The sequence below is a fragment of the Polypterus senegalus genome, chromosome 16 (assembly GCF_016835505.1).
Source record: "Polypterus senegalus isolate Bchr_013 chromosome 16, ASM1683550v1, whole genome shotgun sequence".
Classification (NCBI taxonomy): domain Eukaryota; kingdom Metazoa; phylum Chordata; class Cladistia; order Polypteriformes; family Polypteridae; genus Polypterus; species Polypterus senegalus.
The window spans coordinates 99,592,761-99,612,529 of NC_053169.1; the positions used below are offsets into that span (position 1 = coordinate 99,592,761).

The window sequence follows — 19,769 nt, forward strand, 5'->3', positions numbered from 1 at the left end:
AAGAAGAAGTTACCTCAATTATTGAATCCAAACAGACACAAAAAGTGGAAATTCTTGACTCAGGAGAGGCAGTGGAGAGGATGGATGGGCTTTTAGCAATGACACACGGGTCAGCATTTAAAAGAATTTAAATACAAGGCTGAATCAGAAAGTAAAGGCGATTTGAAATTACAATGGATAACCACAATGGATACAATCTGATGCCATACAAAAGATTCCTCTGAAGAAGTTCTGAGTGTTTTGGAATGGATTGTCACTGGAGACGAGACATGGGTCCATCACTGCGAGCCAGAAACACAACAGACAAAGCATGAAGTGGAAATGGCCATTTTCTCCAGTTTGGACGAGGGCCTGCACTGAAAGACTTGCTGTTGTCATATTGATGTGCTGCTTCTGCTTTTGTGTTTCAGTGGGAATATCAAGAATGTCTGAATGTGTTTTACAGACACAGAGAGTGACAAAGATGTCATGACTACATTAGCACTTGGAAATGCCATCAGTTGTCTAGAAATGTGAAACAAATGCTGTGGAAAATCTGCTCTTCATTTCACCTCCGTCACCCTGCCAGAGCACCTATGAATTTACTGTCCTTGAGGAGACAATCAAGGCATCTTCATCATCATCACACTCCTGAAAAAGTCTAAGAACTCCATGAAGAGCACTCAAAGGAGACATAGTGTCATGAATTTGAGATGATTGGCACCTGGCTAGAAAGAAGATTTGCTGTTTAGATTCACTCCAACACTGATGTTTCTAATAGTAGAAAGGTATACCTGTGGTTCTAACCAAAAAACATTTTGGGCATCAAGGTGACCAAAACACAGAAACTCAATGGTAGCCACGTTTAACTTCTTAATGAACAGCAGTGCAGTGAACAGAAGATGACAACAATAATCTGCAGTGGCTGAAGTTCCACCTGTCTATCAGTAAGCGGTCCGTTTAAACATTCACCTCCATATCTCGACATCCCAGATTTGTAGTAAAACAGGAAACATATGATCTGTCATGAACTGGAACACCAGAGCCGTCACCTTCAATTTGAAATACACAGGCTTAAAACGAAACAGTTTACTGCTGTTAAAAAGTGTGCGACAGGAACAGGCAGCATGGGCTTGTCAAATGGACGGCGTCAGGAAACAGTGAAGCAGTGCTGGGAACATTCACGGTGCTCGCAGAAGTCAAACCAGACAGGGAAGATGTTTGAGTTTATCCATCGTTAACATTTGGTTATATACTGGGCAGCAAAAATGATAATTTGGAAAGCGTTACAGGATCGTAGCCAAGTGCATGCAGCTCTGTGCTCCACTGCTGCTTTGAAATACTGTATGATACGTGATACAGTAGGTGGTACCTTCTGTGTTTAACACTAAATCTATCTATCTATCTATCTATCTATCTATCTATCTATCTATCTATCTATCTATCTATCTATCTATCTATCTATCTATCTATCTATCTATCTATCTATCTATCTATCTATCTATCTATCTATCTATCTATCTAATCCTGCCAACTACATTATCTATCTATCTATCTATCTATCTAATCCTGCCAACTACGTTATCTATCTATCTATCTATCTATCTATCTATCTATCTATCTATCTATCTATCTATCTATCTATCTATCTATTCCTGTCATACTATCTATCTATCTATCTATCTATCTATCTATCTATCTATCTATCTATCTATCTATCTATCTATCTATCTATCTATCTATCTATCTATCAGATGCATGGGCAGATTAGAGCCTGACAATCTGCTTTAACTGCTTTTAACTCACATTGACTGCCTCCTTCAACCATTTGTACCCATCTGAAGGACACAAAGAGTCCTCAGTAACAGTTGGGGAGCCAGCCAGGCAAGTCCGACAATAAACTTCACCTGAAGGCACCAAAAACAGACATTCTGCCAGTCCAGCCCTTAGCACCACCATAACAGGACTTGTGTCAGCGGAGAGTTTCTGGTCTGAAGTGACAGGACACGCCTCCCTTTATGCTGATGTCCTGATCAAGGAGGTGTGGCTTTCTCGGGGCTCCGTCACTAGGGTCACATGCCTTCACTGGGGTTCTTCCCGGTGCTGTAGGTGGAAGAGAACAGACAGATAGCAACAGCGCCTCCTCTCGGTCTGCAGTGGTGTTGCTTATCTTGATTGAACCCTGAAGTTGATCCCCAGGGGCGCGTGAGGAGCTCATTGACCCAACTGAATCCATCACTGCACTGCACAAGGCACAGTCTTGGGTGAGTTCTTAAACCCACTTGACTCTGCACCACACAAATGGCTGCTCTTAACTGCGTCCTTGATACTTTAGTAGGACACCAATGAGTAGACACAAGAATGGCAACGAGGGATGATCCTTGTGAAATCAAGCTGGTATTAAAGCAGCAGGGTGACTTTTTTTTTTAATTTATCACAGACTTAAATTTACTTTCATTTTTCAATCAAACATGTTTTTTTTTGTTTTTACTTGTATGATATCGAAGTTCTGTAAGATAAGTAAATAAGCAGTCATCACGCAGCATTGTGCCTGCAAGTACTTTCACTTTGCATTGTTAAAACTGAAGCAATGAGCTAACCAAGCGTGTAATGGATTGCAAGTTTGCATTTACAGAATTCTGAGAGGAGCCTCACTAATAGAGCCATAAAATGTCTTCATTTACTCAGCAATCTCATGCAAAGTGAAAATGAGAGCCCCGGCAAAAAATTAAAAAAGAGAGAGAGAGAGAGAGAGAGAGAGAAAGCTGAATTTGTGTAGGGAGGCTGACATTATTTAGTGTGACGATAGCAGTGATGGTCAAATCCCATATGGAGCCCCCCCAATTTACAAGGTGTGCACTCCTTGAGTTACCAAATGGGGTCCAGAGTGCAAATACGTGGTAAATGCATACACAGTTAGACCTAGAGACACAAGGGGCTGCCCCCCTCTGTCTTGTTGATGGAAGAACAGAACACGTGAAGAAGCGTTGGCACAGACAGATCGGAAATAAAAAAGGTGGCATGAATGCTGCCATGTCATGTGGCTAATTACACATGCCAGCCAAAACTGTGTGACCTGGTCAATCAGTGCCCCAAGACTGGAACTCTCTGAGCGCCATTCTGTATAGGTATATATATAAATATGTCCATCCATCCATTATCCAATCCGCTATATCCCAACACAGGGTCACGGGGGTCTGCTGGAGCCAACCCCAGCCAACACAGGGCGGAAGGCATGGAACAAATCCCGGGCAGGGCGCCAGACCACTGCAGGGCGCACACACACACACCAAGCACACATTAGAGACAATTTAGGATCCTCACCTGCATGTCTTTGGACTGTGGAAGGAAACCCACGCAGACACGGGGAGAACATGCAAACTCCACACAGGGAGGACCCGGGAACTGAACCCCAGTCTCCTTACTGCGAGGCAGCAATGCTAACCACTGCACCACCTTATACATGTACTGCATGGATTTGTTACTTATTGCTATTTTCTAGATGCTTGTTCCTTTTGTTTGTGGTTATCGTTCCATCTGCATCTTTTCTTGCTTGAGGAACAGTAGTGCAATGGTTAGCATTGATGCTTCATGGCTGAGGTCACATTTTTGGCCACCATAATTTATCCAGTGTAGTTGGCAAGCCTCTCCCTAACCCTCAGGATGGGATGAAATCTTAAGTAATCAACATAGACATCAGTGTTAACATTTGCAGTGCACCATGTAATGTGTATGTCTCTGTTATATCCCATTTGGTATGGTTTTCATGAAAGCAGTGTTAATGTTTGTGATGCACCGTCTGTTGGAATGGAAAATGTAATGCATATGTCTCTGTTACATGCTATTCAGTACTGGTTTCATCCTAGCAGTGCTAATGTTTGTGATGTGCCATCTGTTGGAATGAAAAATGCAATGCAGGTGGCTCTGTTATATGCCTTTCAGTATGGGTTTCATAAAAGCAGCATTAATGGTTGTGATGCACCATGTGTTAGAGTGACACATGTGATTCCTACATTTGGTGTGGTATTCGTAAAAGCAGTGTTAATGTGAGTTATGTGCCATCTGTTAAAAATGACAAGTGCAATGCATATGCCTCTGTTATATTCCATTCGGTATGGACTTCATCCAAGCAGTACTAATGTTTGTGACACACCATCTGTTGGAATGAAAAATGCAATGCATATGCCTCTGTTATATGCCATTCAGTATGGGTTTTGTAAAAGCAGCGCTAATGTTTGTGATGCACCATGTGTTAGGGTGACACAAGCAATTCCTGTGTCTTAGTTATATGCCATTGGGTATGGTATTCGTAAAAACAGTGTTAATGTGTATGATGTGCCATCTGTTTAAAATGACAGTGCAATGCATATGTCTCTGTTACATGCCATTAAGTACTGGTTTCATTCTAGCAGTGCTAATGTTTGTGATGTGCCATCTGTTGGAATGAAAAATGCAGTGCAGGTGTCTCTGTTATATGCCTTTCAGTATGGGTTTCATAAAAGCACCATTAATGGTTGTGATGCACCATGTGTTAGAGTGACACATGTGATTCCTACATTTGGTGTGGTATTCATAAAAGCAGCATTAATGGTTGTGATGCACCGTCTGTTGAAAATGACAAGCGCAACGCATATGCCTCTGTTATATGCCATTCGGTATGGGTTTCATCCAAGCAGTGTTAAATGGTGCGCCATTTGTTGGAATGAGAGAGACATCACAAATGGACAGATACACAAACAGACATTTATCCTTTCATTAAGGTGGATAAAAAATTAAAAAAAAAACTTTGCCATTGACGCAAGTATTCTGACCCTTCACTCAGTGCTTCACTGAAGCCCCTTTGTCAGTCAGTGATTCCAGCCTGGAGTCTTCTTTGCTTTGCTCACCTGGATTTGGAGATTGTCTGCAGTTCTTCTCGGCAGATGTTCTGAGGCGTTGCCAGTCAGGATGGAGACTGTCAGCCCGCGGTTATTTTCTGGTCTCTCCAGGGATGTTCACTCATGGACATTCACAGAGTTGCCCCCATGCCACTCCTGCACTGTTTCTGCTTTGTTCCATTGAAAGGTGAACCTTCAGCCCAGAGTGAGGTCCAGGGTGGTCTGCAGCAGGTTTTTTAGTACGGATAGCTTGGTGTTTTTCGCTCGCTTCAGTTTTCCCTCGGCACCGTCTCATCTCCCAGTCGTCCCTGATGCTGGCACCATTTCAACGGTCTTGCACAGGTGACGAGCAGAGACTGGTCTCCTCCAGAAGTGACGCTAATCTTGGCTTCCCCAGACCTGAGCATCTTGTTTTACACACAGCCTGAGAGTCCTTAAAGTGCCTGGCATTTGTCCTTTACTTGAGGCGAGGCACCTGTCTGGCCAGTCTGTCATAAAGCCCAGATTAGGCCATGGTGGCAGTGATGGTTGTCACAGAGCTCAGCCGGAGAGACCACCAAGTACTTGGTCTTACCCTTCTGCCCCAATTGCTCAGTTTGGCCATCTCTAAGTAGAGATGTGGTTGTTCCAGATGATGGAGGCCATTCTGCTGCAGCTTTGCCCACATCTGTACCTCCACACAGTCCTGTTTCTCAAAGGGCATTGGGCATGAGAAAGGCGCTATATACATAAAATATATTTTTATTATTAAGCTCCATAGGCAGCTCTTTCAGGCTCCACTGTGGGTCTCTCTGTATGTCCTCAGCAGTCCAGTCGTCTGAATTGACCCCCCGGTGGTCTCGTCTCAGCGTTGAGCAGTAGAATGGGATGAAGGACTCAAGTGTCATAGCAAAGGGTCTCAAATCTGCATCAGGGTGAGATTTAAGTGCTTTATTATTAGTTAATTTACGCAAATTTGTAAAATCCTTTTCATCTTCTCACTTTGACATTCTGGGGTGTTGAGTGTTGTTTGATGAGGGAAAAAATTAATTTAAACTTCACAAGATGTAAAAAAAAAGTAAGAGGGCCAGAAGACTTCCTGAAAGCGCGGTAGAAATGTGGCACTTCCAATTTAAATGAAGCACATTATATGAGCCCTCTATATATACACGTACACATGTGCATTGTGACCAGCAGGGGGTGCCACCGAGACCCCCAGTCATGGGTTTAAATAACGGACTTTAATGCACCTGGCACGTTATATAATGAAGTACAGCCAATAATCGCAGATGAGGGAGCAAATCAAAGCTGAACACTGGCAATACGGGGCATTGCTGCTGAAAAAAGGCTTGTTGTTTAATACTTTTGGCATTTTCATTGTCAGGTAAAGTCTTGTTTGTCGAGTGTGGATTGACAGTATCCTTCTCTGAGGCGGATGTTGCATTCCAAACTAATATTTATTTTTAGTTTGAGCTTAAGAAAAAGAAAAGAAAATACACGTCAAAATGAGAAACAATGACCAAGTGCATCACCAGGCTGTAACTGGACTGTGACGTTGGCACAAAACCCAATCTGTCAAAAGGCGCAGGGTGTGTACGCACTGCTCGGGTGGGCCCTTGTAGGAGATCATCGGACCATCGATGTGACTGATGATGATGTGCACTGCTGCCTTGACTGGGGGGGACAAGATACAGAAGTGAGCCACAGAGTGAGGGTCTCGGGGACAGAGGCTGACCAGTGGGCTTTAAGGGACAAGTTAGTGTCATTAACACCAAAAGGAGCCTTTAAGGTCTGGCGACATGAGAGTAAATGAGAAAGAGGTGCACTTTGGTGATTACCAACTCTAAGATAGATAAATATGAAAAGAAACTTAAAAGAAACGGAACAGCCTTTGTAAAGGTGTATGTTATGTCAGGCTCTAGGGAAATAAACATAAATATTAGAATAGGGAAAGAAACTGAACGGCCCTCAATCACAGTAAATGTGTACACTATCACAGATATTAAAAAGAAAGAAAGAAAGAAAGAAAGAAAGAAAGAAAGAAAGAAAGAAAGCCCATTCCAAAAACAGCAAATAGAGATAGATAGATAGATAGATAGATAGATAGATAGATAGATAGATAGATAGATAGATAGATAGATAGATAGATAGATAGATAGATAGATAGATAAGCCATACTTCATCCAATTCTTAAAGGTTTTCAAGGTTTCTGCTTCAATAGAACAAGTAGACAATAAAATAAGTAAAGAAAGCACAACCCAGCAATCCGATATCCAAAGGCCTAAATTCTACAAATAAACAAAGGAATGAAAGGCAAGACTTGGCTGCCAACCTGCAGCACCGGGCGACACCCCAGACACCACAGTGGTGATTGTTATGAAGGAGGAAGACAGCAGACAGGAACAAGATGCTCCATAACTCTAAATCACTCCTCACGGCCTTCTCGAGTCTTGCTTGGATAGCAAAGTCAGAACGCATCATTTATTAACAGTGAAGAAACAAATCCCTAATAAGCTCCACTGAGAGCAGGCGATGGCGGCTGGAAATCTTCGTCTGGTTGGGCGGATGAGTGATGAGCGGATGGTTTTAAGAAGCCTAGAAGTCAGTCATGTCAAGTTAATGCAAACGGGGAGAAGGTCGTTCGCGATTTTTTCCTTTCAGGATGGCTCAGGTTTTACAAGTTGATTTATGTTTTGATTTTTATAGTTTGAATTCTGTTATTAGAAATTAACATATAACTTGGATTTAAAGAGCAAACCCCTCCGTCTCATGGTGGTGCACTGGTTGTATCCCTGGAATTGGCAGGTATTTGCTTTTCCAGGAACCCCACTTTGCTCCAGGTATTCCAACGACTCAGAGGCCTAACTGAAAATGGCCTGTCTTGTCTTACGTGTTGTCAACAGGGGTCATGACCAGCAAGCACAAGTACTCCACAGTAGCTCCCTCTAGTGGCTGCAGGTTTCTGTTCCAACAGAACTCACCACCTGTGCGAGAGTGAAGTGACTGCTGCCTTCTCCATGCTTTGCCAAATAAGGACCCCAATCTCTGGACTCTCTGTTTTTATATCTGCCCGTTCCCAGAAGGGGCAATGCTTGCAACATAAGACAGGACCGGGTCTAGGCATCGTTTTCATGGCACCATCTGGTGAGGAAGCAAGAAACACGGTTGCTGCCAGGGACCCCCTCCTGCCTGGCAGTGGTGTTACTCTGCTTACCTGAGCCCTCCAGATAGTTCTTAAGCATGCACGTGTAAAAATGTATGTGTCAAAATATATAGCGGACAAGTAAAGGACTGCAAGATCCATGAGGAAAGGGTGAGGCACCAACCCGGTCATCCCTGTTTAATGAAACTAAATAAACATAAACAAAAATGGCAGCTGTGGGTACAATTGAAATAAAAAAAAAATCAAAAACAATGAGAGAAATCATCAGGCTTTGCAGGTTCATTGATTTTGGTCACTCAGTTGGAGCTTCAACCTGTAGTGTGATCTGTTCAGAGTGGAACTCCTACTTCCAGTGGCTGCAGGATTTATACATGGGGGGACTGGAAGGGGCGGAGTCAATAACCCTCACCGGGCATCTCCTCAGTACTGCTGAGGGAATAGAAGAGGAGAAAGTGAGCACCAGCGCCCCCTCTCGACCCGGGGTGGTAATACATACCTCAGATGAGCCTGGAGAGTGATCCACATATGCAAGACAATATATATTTATTTAATTTATATCTGTAAGATCATATAGCTTCTATCTATCTATTATATAGTGCCTTTCACATCTATCTATCTATCTATCTATCTATCTATCTATCTATCTATCTATCTATCTATCTATCTATCTATCTATCTATCTAATCCTGTCAACTTCACTATCTATCTATCTATCTATCTATCTATCTGTCTGTCTGTCTGTCTGTCTGTCTGTCTGTCTGTCTGTCTGTCTGTCTGTCTGTCCGTCCGTCCGTCGGTCTGCCCGTCTGTCAGTCTGTCTCGTCTTGAACTTGATTTGCTGGATGTTCCTATCAAAAGGGACACAGGCTGAGAAGTACTAACATGATGCCACAGGTTCCTCCATCACAGAATCTCTCATAAATGTACCAAACTATGTCTTTTGTTTCCTTTCTATGGCCATTATGGTGCCACTCTTTCAAAATACGCACAAGGACATCTCCTGTTCTGTAAAAGTGTTGGATTACAAGGCTGCAGGCTTTCATGACATTCCAGAATTAAGTGTATTTTTTAAAGTTACCGGCTGAACGGGTTTTTTAACTTTTTTTGGACGAAGCCGTAGGGTAGAATCTTTCATGCGTTTCTATTGAACGTTTTTAACTGTTTGTGCTCTGTTCTCTGTGTTTGTCTGCTTTATGTGGGTGGCATAGCATATGGCACAGCCCGCTCTTTGCCCCAGGGTCCTCAGTTCAGATTTGGTCATCGTCTTGGTGGATTTTGTACGTTCAGATGTTCCTCATGTACTTTTCCTTTTCTTCCCGTACACCCGAGGTGTGACGGACTGTAAATGTTTCCGATGTGGTTGTGTGCGCGGCTGTGCACTGCTACAGATGGCTGCATGTCTTGGATTGTTTTCTGCCTCACACTCCTGAACTGGAGTAAACTGGTTTGATGATGGATAGATGGATGGATGGTTCTACCAACTTCCACAGTAAAATGTCTTTTACCAGTTAGTGGCCATGTTAGTTCATTCTGCTCAGTTCAGTTTTATTTTTCTTGTAGAAGTTTACAATGGCTGTGCATGCAGTTGTGTCTACCTTATTATATCCGCCTGTCCAGCACTGGTAGGACCCCCTTTTTCCTCCTGTTTCAATATACTTCAGGATACTTTTGGCCTTTCCTGACTCGATAGCTCATCCAGATTTATCCAGACATAAACCTCTTGTTTCACCTCATGCCTCACTGCCTTTCGCTGCCACGTTCAAGGAAGCTCCTTGACATTGTCGTGACTGACATTTTTATTCCACTTTTCTAGGGTTTCCCTTTAGCCCCTCTGAGCACAGGGTCAGCCATTGTACAGCGCCCCCTAGAGCAATTTTTAGGTTAAGTGCCAAATGGTGTAAAACCCTTTCTGGCAATAATGGGAGTTGAACCGGCAGCCTTCCAGATGCCAGCGCAGAGCCACAATCACAATTTGACATGACAGACATAGAAAGAGCGTTTGAGCACCCCAGCCAAGTGAGGCGCCGCTGGCTGAAAAACACCAAGTACAAGTCACATTCAATTTTAATCAAATTAAAAAATGTGGTACATCTACTTGAAAGAATCCGTAAAATGTAGTGTGAGTGTTTAGTAAGCTGTCCTGCACAGCCATTGATCCAGGCAATGCTATTTTAAACAAGATGAATGAGGAACTATGCGACACCAGCAGGCACTCGCTACTTTGCAATTGTTCTCAAGTTTTCTAGCAAGATCTTGTTGTGCCAAAGGCACCCGTTATCTTAAAAAAGTTATTAGCTTCCAAGCAAGGTGTTTCAAAGTAGGTCTGGCACTTGATATAAAGGGTGCAGCCTCTTTATCGCTCATCATCACCTTTCATGCAAGATTATTGGCACATAGCTAATACTGTTTGTGGAATGAGGGTGTGATACAATACAAAAACTAGAGATTATGTTTACAAATTAGCATCCACCTTAATAAAATGATATGTGTTCTGCATGTCTGTGTGTCCATGTGGTTGGTATGTCTCTGTCATTCCAACAGATGGCACCTCACAGACATTTACTGTAATAAGTTGCGTTGTGTTTGTCATCCCAACAGACAGTGCTTCACACGCGTTAACACCACTGATTTTTATTAATCCCATACCAAATGGCATTTAACAGAGACATAGGCATTTAATTTGTCATTCCAACAGATGGCGCCTTTGTAGTAATAAAATGCATTGTATTTGTCAGCCCAGGAAATGGTGCATAACACAAATTAACACTGCTTTTATGAAGCCCATACCAAATGGCATATAACTGAGACATAGGCAATGCATCTGTCATTGCAACAGATGGTGCAGCGTCACATTAACACTGCTTTTATGAGTCCCATACCAAATGGAATATAAAAGAGGTATATGCATTACACTTTCATTCCAACAGAAGACGCCTCACAAACATTTATAGTCATAAAATCCATTGTGTTTGTCATCCAAAGAGATGGCGCATCAACACACATTAACACTGCTTTTATGAAGCCCATACCAAATTGCATAGAACAGAGACATTGGCAATGTATTTGTCATTCCAACAGATGCCGCCTCACAAATATTTATAGTAATTTGATGCATCGTGTTTTTCATCCTAATAGATGGTGCATCAACAAACATTAACACTGCTTTTATGAATCCCATACCAAATGACATATACCAGAGACAGGTGCATTGCATTTGCCATTCCAACAGATGGCGCATCCCAAACATTTGTAGTAATGCATTTTATTGCTACATGCCTTACCAAACACATTCCAATAGATGGTGCACAACAGACATTAACGCTGAGGTCTGCGTTGATCACCACCAGTCATATAACATTCCCACCCCTCAGCCCTAAACTGGATTAAGTGAGTTTGAGAACAAGATAATAAAAGGGCATATTTAATTATTGTTAACCACTTTGCAGAAGTCTGTTTTCAAGGTGAGATAAAAGAGGCTTTTTCTGTTGATCCGCATCAAACCCCCTGTGATCAAATGTATACAACTTACAAGGAGGGTGAGTACTTTTCACAGACCCTTTATGTTTTAATAAATAATCTTTTTAACATTCAAAACTGCCCGTCGACCCAAGCATTCTTGAACCCCCCAAGTGATTACTTAATAATAGGACTTGACGAGATGCTGTAAAATTGTGCAAGCGAGTTCATTCCGCCTGATGTTTTATTCAATTGATTTGTGTCTGTTGGAGCGGCGCCCGTGATTACGGATGACAGACGTGTCTGCTCAGTGTGTGATTTAATGTTAACCCTACTGCACATTTCCCCACAGCTTTATTATCAATTAATATCGGTTTCTGGCTACTGTTTATTTTATACAGTAAGTAACGTGTGATGTATTGGCATTCATCAGCAAGACAATATCAGCTGAAGGATCTTAAATTGCACAATTAGCAGTCAGTGAGGCAGATTGTGAATGTGCAGTTTCGGTGGGGCTGCGGTGCTCTGACAGCTGAACTCGTGTTGAAGCCAGGGGTGCAAAAAGAAGCAAGTTATGTTTATTGGCCACATAATGACGTACCTCACAGTCAATGCTGTTGTTTATTCTGGGGGATTGTTTGGGTGGTCCCCTTTGAAGACAGAGTAATGCCCTTTAGTTCAAAAAGGTTCCCCACCACTATGGGCTCACATGTCATCCCTATTGTCATTGACTTGGGGACCCAAGGGCACATAAATCCCAAAATAAATGGCCAGTAGAGGGGGAAAGCACCACCAAACCCCGGCTAGGAAGAAGGGCAAACACAGAATCTTTATTAATTTAAGGATTTATTACCTCAGTGTCTCACTAAGAAGCTCCAAGGAGCACAAATGTCATAAATGAGTTGGCATCAGGGAAGGGCTGTGGAGTTGATGCACAGAACCCTCAGCTTGAACGCTTTATGGTGCCACCAAACTATGACTCCAAGTTCTCAATTTACGGTTCTCCCGACCCCGACTCTGCTATTTGTAATTAGACTTGTAAATTTATTATGTTGATCGGAAGCACACAACTTACAAGATACAAGACATTTTATCACAGCCAATGTGAATCATCAGGCTACTTTTTAACACCTTAATCTCTTAAATGTTGGGCTTAAAGTCTTTCTATTAAATGATATTTAACAAAAATTAAAGAACAGGCCATATATCTACCAAATGGCTAGCAGAAAAAGTAGTTTAGTTAAATTAGTATAAGTCAGTCAGTCAGTCATTGTCTAACCCGCTATATCCTAATTTCAGGGTCACGGGGTCTGCTGGAGCCAGTCCCAGGCAACACAGGGCGCAAGGCAGGAAACAAACCCCAGGCAGGGTGCCAGCCTACCACAGGGCACACACATACCAAGCACACACTAGGGCAATTTAGAATCGCCAATGCACCAAACCTGCATGTCTTTGGACTATGGGAGGAAACCAGAGCAGACATGGGGAGAACATGCAAACTCCATGCAGGGAGGACCCGGGAAGTGAACCCAGGTCTCCTAACTGCGAGGCAGTAGCACTACCCATTGTGCCACCATGCTTACCAAATTAGCATAAGTGAATTTGGAAATTTCAACACAATTTATTACAGTTTACAATTAATTAGAGACAGAGTTGCATTTTTTCTGCCTCCGACTCCAACTAAAGTAACCCAATAATTGCTACTGACTCCACAGCCCTGCAGCAGAACAACACCCCAAAAACACAATTAAAAAGGTGAAGCCAAAACCAGAACAAGACATGCAGCAAAACACAAACAAACTCACCATTCCCAGGCACGCCTGAAATGAACCCTCAGGAGCTGTGGGAGACCCTTTGGGATTTATAAGGACAGAGGGCATTGCCTGGCCATGATTGGCAGGTTGGCTCTGACTCTTAGGGGACCACCCACGAAAACGCAACACAGTCTTGTTGAAGGGTGGTACTGCTTATCTCACCAGAGTCAGGGAGGTGTGACAATATCAATAGATACATTCATTCAGACCACTTTGCAGGGATTCTGTTTTCACATTTGCCAATCCTGGCAATGATGGGAACAACAAGGAAGCGAGACGTCAGTCACATTTGGATCCTAATAGCGTATCTGTGGACTACCGGGACACAAGGAGAACAAGTCAGGAGTAAACCGTAGAAGGGATGCTATTCTAACGGGGGGCTCAAGCTGATCTGATTTAAACACCCAGATTAAATGAAAGTGCTGTTCAGCAGTCAGAACTAGTACAGGTGGTCTATGAGCGTACTGTAGGTGGTCTCATCTCTTCCCCGACAAACATGAGATTGCGTTTCCTCTTATAACATGTTGGCCTCGCTCCCTGCAACGCACTCAGTCAGCACTTGTCTGCTTCAGTGCTGCTTCTGGACGCCGTTTTCAAACTGATAGGTTAACAACGTAGTGAAGTGTCTCTTTGCAGGTCTGCCATTGAGGGTGCTTTGTTTTATGGCAGCTGACTGAGTGTCAAGTGTTACATTTTTGAAATGTGACCAAAGTGTTTCTTTTTTTTTTCCAAAATGTATCACTTGCTGAATTGCAATACTAATTGTATTAACCATGTACTGCATCAAAATAAGAAAAGGCTTAGCTGAAGAGCTTCGGATGGATCAGATAACATCACTTAGACAGACAGATAGATAGATAGATAGATAGATAGATAGATAGATAGATAGATAGATAGATAGATAGATAGATAGATAGATAGATAGATAGATGGAAGATTAGACAGATAGATAGATAGATAGATAGATAGATAGATAGATAGATAGATAGATAGATAGATAGATAGATAGATAGATAGATAGATAGATAAACCATTAATTACGTCTTCATTCTGTGCTCCACTACTACCTCCAGCAGGTCCAGAGGGCATCCCATAACTAAACTGGCCTTCTTAACTGGCTTTACACGCCCCTCTTGAAGTGACATGGCCACTTGTCAGAAGGTTTTCAGATTGTTTCATTTGATCTCAGACTCTTTCCCACCACAGGAAGCAGGGGATTTGTTGTATCTCATGAACTTTTGTAGTAATTCCACTGCAGAAACTCAGCCCAATTTTAGTTCCTGGTAGTTTTTTTTGTCCCGACTCTAGGGTATGAACTTTTTGTTTCATTCTTGTAGCTGGAGCTCTTGGTGATGAGTCGTGCTGATTGGTCCCAAAAAAGCACAGGTGTCTCTCTCCACAATTCCTCTCATTACCACACTGCCCTCCTCCAATTGAGTGTTGCTTTTCTTCCTCCCAGCTCCGACTTGCCTGGATAATGGAGTGCGGCCCCTTCTTTAAAGACCCAGGAGTACTTCCGGTGCCAGGGCGATGTGAAAGTCCATTATAGCACGGAGCTTGTCTCCCTGAAGCGCCTTCTTTTGGCACCCAGTGACTACATCTCCCACCATGCCCTGCTGGCTTCCTCCTGGGCACTGATATCCGGGGCTGCTGCCCTATAGCGTGCTGGGGGAATAAGAATCCCCAAGTGACATCTTCTCTTTTCAGTGGTCTCTCCGTCCATCCCTTCTGGTCTCTCCTTCTGGGTCTGATCCCCTTCTCCTCCTTGGCCGGGATGCCAATCTGCCTGTTAGGAGCCTCCCATCCGGGAAGCTTGTCCAGCCCATGTGGCATCTACAGTGTACTTTGTGGCTTTAAACTCAGCCCTGCTGGAATAATAAAAATGCAAATATGGGTTGGAGGAGATGGCACTGACCAGAAAGCAGGAGACACAGCTGGAGGTGGCAGAATTAAAGATGCTAAGATTTGCATTGGGGGTTACGAGGATGGACAGGATTAGGTACGAGGAAATTAGAGGGCCAGCTCAGATGTGGCGGTTTGGAGACAAAGTCAGAGAGGCGAGATTGCGTTGGTTTGGACATGTGCAGGGGAGAGATGAGGGGTATAATGAGAGAAGGGTACTAAGGATAGAGCAGCCAGGTAAGGGGAGAAGAGGAAGGCCTAAGAGAAGGTTTATGGATGTGGTGAGAGAGGACATGAAGGTGATGGGTGTGACAGTGCAAGATGATGAGGACAGGAAGATATGGAAGGTGATGATCCACTGTGGGGACCCTTAAAATGGGAGCAGCCGAAAGAAAAAGAAGAAGAATAAGATATGTGTGAGTTTCCTTGTTACTTGAAAATGTAGCCGGACTACGTCACGTACAATACCTGTAATGCGTTACCCTACTGCAATTGAGATTGTATTGCAGAGTTTAGCATAAATTTATCAATTTCCGAAACACCGAGATGGATTCTTTCAGCCAGAAGGAATAACGTGATCGCCTCTGTAAAATCAATTTGTGGATGCTTCTTCCCATGGTTGCTGAAAGTGTGTGCGGAGCAAATATACGAACACACACAGACTGCGAACTCCTTCACAGCAAGCCGATCAAGGGTTTATTTACACGGCCAAAATTATCAGAGTATTCATGGAGAACGCTAACTCTGGTCACCCGATTTCTCAGTAGCCAATAATCCGATTTCTCTAACCAAATTAAGGGTTTACATGGCATTTTAGAAACCAGGTTTCTGTGAATAATCGGGTTATTGGACTCACAAAATGACAACAATCAACACGATTCCAACTCATGTGGCGGCAGTGGTGCCCACTGGGCCACCAGGCCATTTGTGATATTCTGGCATCCTTTTCAGATGAGGTGGCTTCCCTTTTATTTGTCTCTCCTTAAAGATTTATGCTTTAACGGATACAACTTTTATTTGTTTTTCCTTATTCATTTGTTATTTTTTTTAATTCATTGCATTGTTTCACAGACTTCAAATTCTAATAATGTTTTTTTATTTTTTATTTTTCATTTTAGGGAAATACAGTGACGTCCTGTAATGGAAATGGTGGGACTGTAAACCAGCAGTGATCAGGTAAGACCGCCCTGGCGTTGAATTCATGTTGGCATTTGAAAATGGGTGGATGGACGTTCATATTCAGTTGTGATTCTGGCCACAAATGAAACAACAAAAAGGAGAAGAAACAAAAAGAGTGAAAATGCCAGCTGTGCCTCTTATTTTGGGGTCTGGGCCAACTAGATTGGCCACTCCACAGGCAGCCTAGCCCCCAACGCCAAGAGACAGGGTTTTCCAACCTGCACATACCCCAAATGGAGCAAAGATTTTTAATGTTGGTGGGTTCATGACTATAATTGTGGTCCACACTGTGCTGACTTAATGTGGTATGTCTCTGCCAGGATCCCCCGACCTTCTTCATTAAACATGAATCTTTTGTTCATTTTTGATCCTTTTATTTATACTGTTTATGTGTGTTATTTTTTTTATTTATTTTGATTTCACTTATGTATGTAAGCTACCTGTGTTATGTCCCTTGTGTGTTGTGGGCGATCCCCCTAAGAGGTGGGTCCACCTGCCAATCACCACCAGGAGCTACCCTCCACCCTACAATAATAATAAAAATAATAATAAGTTGTATTTATTGAGCGCCTTTCACAAATCCAAGGTTGCTTTACATACATCCATCCATCCATTATCCAATCCGCTATATCCTAACCACAGGGTCACGGGGGTCTGCTGGAGCCAATCCCAGCCAACACAAGGCACAAGGCAGGAAACAAATCCCGGGCAGGGCGCCAGCCCACTGCAGGGCGCACACACACACACACCAAGCACACACTAGGGACAATTTAGGATTGCCAATTCACCTAACCTGCATGTCTTTGGACTGTGGGAGGAAAACCACGCAGACACGGGGAGAACATGCAAACTCCACGCAGGGAGGACTCAGGGAAACGAACCCGGGTCTCCTAACTGCAAGGCAGCAACAACACCACTGCACCACTTGATGTATATAACGTAACATGATTGTTAATGTAATTGTTTTGTCATTGATATGAGTGTTGTTCTCATATCTATATATATATATATATATATATATATATATATATATATATATATATATATATACACATACATATATTCATATCTATATACATAAGAACACTCGAGACGAGAACAGGCCATTCAACCCAACAAAGCTCGCCAGTCCTATCCACTTGTTTCCTCCAACAAAACATCAAGTCGAGTTTTGAAAGTCCCTAACGTCTTACTGTCTACCACACCACTTGGTCGCTTATTCCAAGTGTCTGTCGTTCTTTGTGTAAAGAAAAACTTCCTAATGTTTGTGTGAATTTACCCTTTACAAGTTTCCAACTGTGTCCCCGTGTTCTTGATGAGCTCATTTTAAAATACAAGTCTTGATCCACTGGACTAACTCCCTTCATAATTTTAAACACTTCAATCAGGTCACCTCTTAATCTTCTTTTGCTTAAACTGTAAAGGCTCAGCTCTTTTAATCTTTCCTCATAATTCAACCCCTGTAGACCTGGAATCAGCCTAGTCGCTCTTCTTTGGACCTTTTCTAGTGCTGCCATGTCCTTTATGTAGCCTGGAGACCAAAACTGCACACAGTACAGTACAGTATGTACTGCATGTATTTGTTACTTATTGCTATTTTCTAGATGTTTGTTCCTTTTGTTTGTGGTTATCGTTCCATCTGCATCTTTTCTTGCTTGTGGAACAGTAGTGCAATGGTTAGCATTAATGCTTCATGGCTGAGGTCACATTTTTGGCCACCATCATTTCTCCGGTGTAGTTAGCAAGCCTCTCCCTAACCCTCAGGATGGGAAGAAATCTTAAGTAATCAACATAGACATCAGTGTTAACATTTGCGGTTCACCATGTAATGTGTATGTCTCTGTTATATCCCATTTGGTATGGTTTTCATGAAAGCAGTGTTAATGTTTGTGATGCACCGTCTGTTGGAAAGGAAAATGCAATACATATGTCTCTGTTATATGCCATTCAGTATGGGTTTCTTAAAAGCAGCGTTAATGTTTGTGATGCACTATGTGTTAGAGTGACACAAGCAATTCCTGTGTCTCAGTTATATGCCATTTGGTATGGTATGTACCACCGTGCTGCCCTGCTTTACATACAGAGTTTAAAAAAAAAATGACACAGAAGACAAGACTTCGTAGAAGAAGAAAGTTTTCAGCTGAGATTTAAAGGTGCAGAAAGAGGAGCAAACTCGGAGAGACTGAAGAAGAGAGTTCCAGATGTGAGGGGCGATATCACTGAAGGAACTGCCTGCCTGCCAGGGTGGAGAGTCTGGTGCATGGGACAGTAAGGAGATTGAGAGAGCGACAAGAAGTGTAAGGACCTAAGGTAAGGTGAGGTAGACGGAGGGCAAAGGTTATGTAGGGCTTTGAAGGTGAATTTAATCCTTGATGGAACCGGTGACCAGTGAAGTTGGGAGAGAACAGTGGAGACGTGAGCAGAGCGCTCTGCGTGGCTGCGGAGTTCTGAATGTCCTGTAGCTTCTGTGTAGATTTTGCAGGGAGGCCGATAAAGAGGGAATTACAGTAATCGATATGAGACGTCATGAACCAATGAACCAGAGTCTGAGCGTCCTTAAAGGACAGAAATGGACGGAGGCAGACAACATGACGGAGATGATAGAATGAAATTTTTGGAGAGAGACCTAATGTGTAGCTCAGCGTTAAGTGACGAATCAAACAAAACACCAAGATTTCTGACAACGGGAGCAGGTTGGACAAGTGGACCATCAACAGAAACAGAGACGTTAAATGCTTTAGAAAGGGGATTTTGGACCTACCAGTAACACTTTAGTTTTATTGGGCATTAAGTTTGAGAATGTGATACACATCTGGAGAGACCCCCCACAGTTCCTAGCGGATCATTTCAAAGATGCCTGGGAGTTTACTTGTACCTCTTTTTGTGCTTGTTGTGAGTTACTCGATTTTTCGACCCATTTGCTCGGATATCTGTTATTTGGGACCTGACATGTTCACCTTGGGTTTCCTTTGCTGGCAACTCCTTTGTGCTTAGTGTGATCTACAGAGCTTCATGTATTTGCAGAGCTTGCCCATTTCACTAGCCGGGGTTTGATGGTGACATCCCCCTCTAGTGGACATTATTATGAACTGCTTGTGGCACTTATTTGGTACTAGTGACATAACACTACTGCCTCACAGCTCAAGGGACATGGGTTCAGTCAATGTCTGTGTGCAGTTTTCCTGGTGTTTTTGCGAAGGTAAGCTTGCCCATCTGACGTCTCGTATTTTACATACCACAACAGAATGAAAATACTTGCTGCGGACGTTAACAATTTGTAAAGCGCCGCTCCGTCAGGCAACACGCTGTAGGCGGTCAGAAACAGGGACGGATTGCGACCGCGTCGGAAGATCAGACAGTAAATGTGACCCAGACTGCGATTATTAGTTGTGTAGTTTAAGGTGGCGCAGCGACTACCGT

At 42.9% G+C, this 19,769-nt stretch overlaps 1 protein-coding gene across 4 annotated transcripts in view; it reads left to right on the forward strand.

Annotated features, from left to right (window-relative positions):
* Positions 1 to 19,769, forward strand: part of LOC120516316 (1-phosphatidylinositol 4,5-bisphosphate phosphodiesterase beta-4) — a 266,954-nt gene that overhangs the window by 13,634 nt on the left and 233,551 nt on the right. For all 4 annotated transcript variants that reach the window (XM_039737903.1, XM_039737905.1, XM_039737904.1 and 1 more), the window contains exon 2: positions 16,289 to 16,346. The gene's annotated coding sequence lies outside the window, so the exon portion shown is untranslated. The remainder of the gene's footprint in view (positions 1 to 16,288; positions 16,347 to 19,769) is intronic.